The sequence below is a fragment of the Argentina anserina genome, chromosome 6, assembly GCF_933775445.1.
Source record: "Argentina anserina chromosome 6, drPotAnse1.1, whole genome shotgun sequence".
In the NCBI taxonomy this organism is placed as follows: Eukaryota; Viridiplantae; Streptophyta; class Magnoliopsida; order Rosales; family Rosaceae; genus Argentina; species Argentina anserina.
Window position 1 is genome coordinate 22,784,474 of NC_065877.1, and position 9,260 is coordinate 22,793,733.

Below are 9,260 nucleotides of genomic sequence, written 5' to 3' on the forward strand. Positions count from 1 at the left end.
TGATTTATAAAAGATAATCATGAACAGACATTGTTTTGTGGATTAGAAGGAATGATAAGTTCATGGTTCTAACGATGTATTGAGGTGAAGTCATGAAGGTACTATTGTGGATAAAGTATGATTTCGTTGAAAACCAATGTGTGTGTTATAAGTAGTAGGCATGTGTTAATCATTGGTTTGACCCATGTTAGGGGTCGAGAGTTTTGACCATGCGTGGTAGTGGGGACTAGCTCACGACGCGAGTATTGTTTATTAAATCGCAAGGGAGTGGTGAACTAGACAAAAGGGTATGTTGACGCCTCTATGCCAAAAACATCATTATAGTTTGGGTGACTCACATGAGGCTGTTAATGTTAGAACATGTGACAGATTGTCTGTTTGGAAGAAGTTGAGGCAATGGAAGATATGCTGAGAGCTTATTTGCTGGATATTATAGGTAGCTGGGAAGATCATTTGAGGATCGATTGAGTTGCTTACAACAACAGTTACCATTCTAACATCGGCATGGCACCCTATGAAGCTCTTTATGGTAGACCATGTCGATCACCGATCTGTTGGGCTGAAGTTGGTGATAAGGCATTGATGGGTCCAGAGGTGGTTCAAGAAACCACGGAGAAGATCTCAATCATTCGAGATAGAATCCGGACCGCTCAGAGTAGACAGAAGAGCTATACGGACTTAAAGAGGAGACATGTGGAATTTGAGATCGGCGATCATGTGTTCTTGAAAGTTTCACCTATGAGGGGTGTAGTGAGATTTGGCAAAAAAGGAAAGTTGGCTCCGAGGTATGTTGGGCCCTTTGACATTCTCGAGAAGGTGGGAGAACTAGCATATCGACTCGCCTTGCCTACTAGCATGTCGGGCGTTCACAACGTCTTCCACATTTCCATGTTGAGGAAGTATGTACCAGATGAGTCACATATGATTGACCATAACACTATTGAAGTGAAGGAAAATGCCACATTTATTGTTGAGCCGGTTCGTATTCTGGATAGATCCACGAAGAAGCTTCGAAGGAAAGAAGTAGAGCTAGTCAAGGTGTTGTGGAGTCACCATGATGAGGTTGATGCATCTTGGGAGCTAGAGTCGGACATGATGACCCGATATCCACAGTTGTTTGTTGAGTGAACTTGAATTTCGGGACGAAATTCCTTTAACGGGAGTAGATTGTAATAACCCAAGTTTTCGGAACGTTTAAATTGAATAAACGTTACGTTTCCGAACGAATATATATCGAATTTTATTCCGTCGCTCGTTTGCGAAAACTTTCTTCATGAAAGTTGTAGGGCTCGTCGATACGAGTTCGTGGAGATGTGACGCGTTCTAATCGGATTTCGGACGTGAAAGTTATTAACGACGGAAGTTAGTTTCCGATTTGGAAAATAGTATAAAAGGAAAAATTGAGGGATTAGGGTTTCCATTTTCGGAAACCCTTCACCCCCCTCCTTTTTTCTTTTTTCTCTCTTCTCTCTCGTTCTCTCCCCGATCACCCTCTCTCCCTCACTCTCGAAACCACACCGGCGATCTCCGCCTCCAGGCCGCCGTGCCTCTCACCGTCAACTCCGTGAGCACCGTAGGGACCTCCGCAGTCGACCCCTAGCCCGGTGTACCACACCTCGCCGCCGCAACCATCCTCACGACAGATCAGAGCACGGGGGGCTGCCTCCGCCGAGCTCCTTCGTCGATGCATGCTATGGCAAGTACGCCTCCACCCTCCCCATCTCTGGAGCCCTCTACGACGGAGGTCGAACCTGAAGTCGTCGCGCGCCCATATCTCTGCTCGATCCATGATGCCGGCTCCTCAAGCTCTCCCGACGACGATTCAAGGGCTCCACCGTGAAATTTTAGGTATGAATTGGATGCGATTGATGTTAGTATGTGATTGTGTATTGATTTTGGTGGATTTTGGGTTGGAATTGTGGAGATCAGAGGAGGATTATATGAAGGGGAATACCGCCGCCTTAGGCGGTGCGTGAGATAGCGTGGAGGAGGTGAGGAACGACGTGATGCTGCAGGAAGGTAGAGAAGAGGGAGAGGAGAAGGAATTGGGCGGCGGTGGCGTGCTACGCGCCGGCCGTAGGATCGGTGCGTGTGCCCCATGCAAATGTCATGACCCGGACCGCTCCGTCGTTACACGATATTGTCCACTTTGGGCATACCCTTCACGATTTTGTTTTTGGGAGCTCAGAAGCACCTTCCCAGTGGGTCACCCATCCTGGGATTCCCCTGGGCCAAGAATGCTTAACTTCGGAGTTCTCATCTCCTCCGAAGCCGTTGTGCCCCCAAAAGACCTCGCATAAGATAGAGGTGGGTATGTACATATAAGACGCATCACCCCCTCTCCGTTGGCCGATGTGGGATATTACAATTTTGTGTAACGGCCTTAAAATTTCGAGTTTAAAAACTCAAAATTTCAAATTCGTTAAGCACCAAAACAATCTCAACGAATCGAAATCATTTTAAATGCCACATCGGATCATCTCTTAGTTCAAAATACAACTCAGTCAAACCGATTGTTACAAACCAAATTATAATTCAACATTATAACAAATGAAAATGTATAATCCTCACAACAACCTCACAAGATAGTCACACTAAATCCTCACATAAGTTGGAGGTAAATAACTTCAAGTTCTCTGAGCGGTCCGTTAATTCCCGTAAATCTACACCTGCGGAGTTATCCACTACACAATCGAATTGGTGCACCGTGATTGTAAAAACAAACCCGGTAAGCTTTACAGCTCGTATGAGTAAAATGAAAATATAACTCGCATAAAAATATATACGAAAATCCACAAATCAAACAAATATAAATGCACTCATGAGTCAATTAAGCAACCCTTCTGGTTACCCAAATGCATTTATAATACGGGTACTAAAGAACGCTGGTACACATCTGTTACCCCTCTCGTAGTACACCGCCGATATTGGGTAACCACCTGCTACCCAACATCAAACAATATGAGTACTCATGAGCAGATAACCACCCGTTACCTCTCATGCAGTACTCCGGCAGACAGACTAGAGCTCTAACTGTATCGTAACTTTCGCCCGGCCAAAGGCTAGGTTCCGACTTGCCAAACACGTACAATAATCTCACATCATATTGTACCAAAAATCAAGTCCGAAGACAAGTCAACATTCTAACAATCTCCATGTTAAAATCACGTACAATAATCACACATCATATTGTACAATTCAAAATTACATGCTCGTTATAATCACGATAAAATCATAACAGTATAATATATAGCAAACTATATATATTTGTACTTATTTACCATTTATACAATATATATATATATAATTCACTATATCCTATACATGTCATATTTCATAAACACGTCCGAAGACAAAACGTTTTAACAACTCCATGTTAAAATCACGTACAATAATCTCACATCATATTGTACAATTCAAATCACATGCTCAATATAATTCTCGTCATCGAAATGACCTATTCACAATGAATTCATAACAGTATATAATATAACAAACTATATATATATGTACTTATTTACCATTTATACAAATATATATACATTCCACTATATCATATAGATCTCATATTTCAATATTTAAAACTCTTGCAAAAATCTTGAATTCACCGCAAGGGTAGATTTGTAAATATGTGAGATTTTACTCACCTTATCGACTCGAGCGTAATTCCACAATTTCCGAAGATAAATCATTTCCTTGATTTATTGATCACCTTGAAAAGATAAGAAAGAATGCGTAATTCCACAATTTCCGAAGATAAATCATTTCCTTGATTTATTGATCATCTTGAAAAGATAAGAAATAATTTAGAAACGTTTCGTAAACCTTTAAATGCCGAAACAGTAATAATATGTTACTGTTCAGCAAATTCTGGTGTTACGAATTTACAGTTCACCGAGTACTATTCACTGCATACTATTCATGTATTTACTATTCACATATTTTTGTATAAATACTCATCCAATACGTATTCCTGTACGAGTACACACTGTTTACGTATTTTTGTACGTATAAATACTATTCAAATGTACGTATTGTCTCAGTAAATAATAATTACTGAATTACCCTTTATAAATTACTTTTTACATTTACTGAAAGTAATTTATATTTACATTTACCATACGTAAAATAAATTTACATTTACCGTACGTAAAATAAATTTACATTTTTACCCCTTCAGAAACACTGTTCACGCGCAGCCGTACGTGGCGGCGCGTGGGGTACACGCGCCATTCACTGTGGCAGCGCGTGGGGCACACGCGCGGAGCCTAGGGCCGTCGCGTAGCACGCCACCGCCGCCCAATTCCTTCTCCTCTCCCTCTTCTCTACCTTCCTGCAGCATCACGCCGCTCCTCACCTCCTCCACGCTACCTCACGCACCGCCTAAGGCGGCGGTATCCCCCTTCATCTAATCCTTCTCTGATCTCCACAATTCCAACCCAAAATCTACCAAAATCAATACACAATCACATACTAACATCAATCGCATCCAATTCATACCTAAAATTTCACGTTGGAACCCTTGAATCGTCGTCGGGAGAGCTTGAGGAGTCGGCATCGTTGATCGAGCAGAGATGTGGGCGCGCGGCGACTTCAGGTTCGACCATCGTCGTATAGGGCTCCAGAGATGGGGAGGGTGGAGGCGTACTTGCCATAGCATGCATCGACGAAGGAGCTCGGCGGAGGCAGCCCCCCCGTGCCCTGATCTATCGTGAGGATGGTTGCGGCGGCGAGGTGTGGTGCACCGGGCTAGGGGTCGACTGCGGAGGTCCCTGCGGTGCTCTCGGAGTTGGCGGTGAGAGGCACGGTGGCTTGGAGGCGGAGATCGCCGGTGTGGTTTCGAGAGTGAAGGAGAGAGGGCGATCGGGGAGAGAACGAGAGAGAAGAGAGAAAAAAGAAAAAAGGAGGCGGTTTGAAGGGTTTCCGAAAATGGAAACCCTAATCCCTCAATTTTTCCTTTTATACTATTTTCCAAATCGGAAACTGACTTTCGTCGTTAATAACTTTCACGCCTGACGTCCGATTCGAACGCGTCACATATCCACGAACTCGTATCGACGAGCCCTACAACTTTCATGAAGGAAGTTTTCACAAATGAGCGACGGAATACAATTCGATATATATTCGTTCGAAAACGTAACATTTATTCAATTTAAACGTTCCGAAAACTAGGGTTATTACACATGCATTATTCAAGTTTATGTAGACATTTATACTTGTGATAATTTTATTTTGGATGAGTACTGGGATACTCATTTAGAAGCCAACAACCGTCATCTATGAGGTTGGTGATGACCTGAATTTGGATATAGGTGTCATAAGCATGGAAGCTAGTTGCATGTGGATGAAACCTGCTTACTTAGTTCATTCCTGCCATTCTTGCCATAAGAAGTAGTTGGAAATAGAGGTAGCTCACACTAGCTATGAAGAGGAACATGATGAGATAGGAAAAATGTTGTATTCAATTGAAGTTATATTTTAAATTGTACAGTACATTAAAAAATTTATAGTTGCAAATGGAACCTAATTATATATTTTTTAATATATACTTCTAGTTTGCCACTAATATTGGTGGCTTTGAGAACACTGATTACCCAATAGTGAACATGAAGATATTTGTTGTCTTAGGTGGTGGGATGTCATTGATGTTTTATTAGTGTGTAATTCCCCAATAGAACCTGTTATAGAAGTAGTACCCAGACTTTGGTAATTGTAGTACACAAAATGATTATTTATGTAGTTGCATGATAAGAATCAAGTTGTAATGTTATAAATATATTTGATTAACAAATTTTAAAACTATCCAATATTAATCATATGAAACACTATTTTACAATAAAATCAACTTGAAATTATCTTACATGTCCGAATTGGTCATTTGATAAATTAAAAGCAAAAGCCAGTTTGATTTATCAAACGTTTTGTCACTACTTCTGCCACTAACAGTCACTTATAAAAGTCAGTTTACCAAACACTCAGCTAATTTAATTATCAGCAATTTTTTTTCAGAAATAAGCATAAACATACTTTTTAAATAAGTTCAGCTGTACCAAACACACCCCGAAGAAAACATAATCTGAAATTATGTCTTGTTATATTGGAGACCCGAGAAAAGGAGTGGATGCAGCTATGGGAGAGAAACAACTACCAAATTGCATTAGATAAAAAAACAATTTTTTTTAAAAAAAAAAAAACTAAAGACTTCATCAGTACAGTAACCTATCAACCAGGATCAACGACCAGCGCTGATTGGCAAATGAGTTGATAAGAGTTTCCAAGTGCCGAGTATCTGAAAAGATTCAATTTCCTTAACCTATTATCGCTGCCATTAACTGAAGTTGCATATTCAATATGCAAGGGAAGAGTTTGACTGTCATCAAGGACATCAGTTGGTAGCTGACAACATAGTTATAACTGTGCAAGCATTCAGAGTTACCAACAATTTCAAGTGTAGATAAGGGACCATATATTACAGATTTATCACGTTAGAGGGCAGAATAAGTATAGTGCTTTCTAACTCGACATTACTCAACAATAGACTAGGCATTCCATGCATAATAAAGGATGAAGGATGAAAAGCCTGACAGTAGAAGTTATTCTGATATTGCTAAAAGATCACAGCATGAAACTCATCCAGAACGAGGGCTTTAATCCGATTGCATGCTCCAATTAATGCAATCCAATTGGTCCCCTAAAACAATAAATCCATAGGAAAAGAGTCCTTAAAGATCACATATAGTGATGACAGTCTCGTGTAAATTAAGTACTGACGTAACTGTTACACTGCTTGCTTTCTTGCTCTTTGATACTTTTTCTATCCGGAACCAGGAACCTTTTCAAAGCTAACAAGAAAATGAGATGATTGATACGTACAACCTTATAATACACCTGGCATAACTAGAACTCCTTTTCATGAAACAAGTAGCATAGGTAGTCTTTACTCGACTATAATTTCACAATAATCCTTTTTATGAAACAATTAGCATAGGAAGTTTTTACTCAACTACAACTTCACCATAAGGCAGGTTCCTTCTGACCATTTAACAATCTCCTCAGTTCTTCAAACCTACTAATCCTCTTTAAGTAAAGATTTAGAAGTTTAACAGGGTCCTACTCCTTCAGCTTAACAATAAGGCAGGGGGGTTTTCTTGCTCCCCCATGATCTGTTCATAAAAGTTAGATTTGAGGTAAACTTTAATCCTCTAAGGTATCAGACATCCAACTTTCAAACTAAGAGGACAAAACAATTCAACTCAGAATAAGATGATTCAACGACTATGGATCGCTACCTGGTTGCTCGTAGAACGTGAAGAATTCCAAAAATTTGACAACTAGAAGTCATGATTGCAGGGTAAGCAAACTAGCCATCCTATTAATTTTATCATTGTTTTTTTTTTATATTCTTTGTCAAGCACTAGTACATTTAAGATAATCTGAGAAACAGAAACTTACATCTCCCGCCACACGGTGAACATTTAGATCCATAAGAACTTGAAGCCTCCTTGTATTCTATTAAAAGCACCAGATGTCCAGCATTTCGGCAATACAGCTGCCTCAAGATGCTCCGGGAGTTACAAAACCGCAAAATAGATGATGGTTCACAGAAGAAAGAAACTCCAACAAAGAAAATTCAATCAATCAATTCAGTTACAAGAATGCAACAAGAAAAGGCATCGAAAGTTGTTAATATCAATTCCTAAAATTTCAAACCATAAACGATTAACATGAAAACCTAAACTGACAATTTGGTAATAAGACATAATACTCAACACAAATGGACAGGTAACAGCACATTTGTATACACAGTTAACCCATTCTGCAAGTTCATGCCCTTATGAATTGCAACTTCAATTGAAACGGTTAAGATTGAATTTCCATTGATATGAATGAATACATTTGATACACATATATACTGCTGCAAATATAATTACAATGAATAACATTCCTAACTGAGATGATTGACATTCTTAAACTTAGATGAACACATTAATGTTGATTGCATATAATCAGGATTCAATTAAGGGAGGTGAATCACTCTTGATTTGGGAATAAGAGGGAATCACTCTAATATCACCCCTCAAACGTTGCGGGCCTGCATGGATAAGTTTGCAAGCATGAAAAAGATGTTTTGGCTTGAGGAGAGGCTTGGTGAGAAGATCAACTGGTTGGTCCTGTGAAGGGATGAAGCACACACGGTGGCTGCCAAGAGCTACTTTCTCTCGAACAAAATGATAATCAAGTTCGATGTGTTTGGTTCGAGCATGGAACATGGGATTGGAAGCCATGTATGTGGCACTGAGATTGTCACAGTAGAGCAGAATGGGAAAGTGTACTTTAGCCCCAAGTTCACACAACAAATAGCCTAACCATGTGGTTTTGGAACTAGCATGAGCAAGAGATTGGTATTCTGACTCGGCACTGGAGCGGGCAATAGTTGGTTGCTTCTTGGAGCACCAAGAAATGAGATTAGAGCCCAAGAATATCAGATAACCGAAGGTGGAATGGCGAGAATCCTGAAAACCTACCCAATCGGCATCATAATAGGCTATGAGCCGTACCAGCTGAGTTTGTGGACTGAAATGCAAGCCTTGATCAAGAGTGCCCTTGATATAACGCAGAACATGTTTCACTGCTACAAGATGAGGAGCTCTAGGCTGACTCATGTACTGAGACAAAGAGTTGATAGCGAAGGCAATGTCAGGGCGAGTGATGGTGAGGTATTGCAAGGAGCTTACAATCTCACGAAAGATAGTAGGATTAAGAAGTCTCCATCAGTTGCAGTGAGGATTGATTTGGCTGACATGGGGGTGGCAACAGGTTTAGAATGCAGCAGATCATGCTTGACAAGGAGATCATGTGCATACTTTAGTTTATTAATATGGAGACATCCGGAATCACCTGTCACCTGTAAACCAAGGAAGTAATGGAGAGGGCCAAGGTCTTTGATATCAAAACCACAGCTTAAAGCATCAATGAAGCTAGGGGTGGCACTTTTCGAATCTAAAAACCGTAAACCGAGCCGAACCCGAAAAAAAAACTGAACTGAAAAAAAACCTAACCGAAAAAAAAAAACCGAAAGGGATCCAGTTCAGTTTCAGTTTGAGGTCCGAACCGAACCAAATAAACTGAACTGAACCAAACATATATGGATGTGTGTAAAACCCCTATCAGTCGCAGCCTCACTCTTATCTCTCTCTCTCTCTCTCTCTCTCTCTCTCTCTCTCTCTCGGAGGCGCGGTGCCTCAAAGTCTCAACCGAAG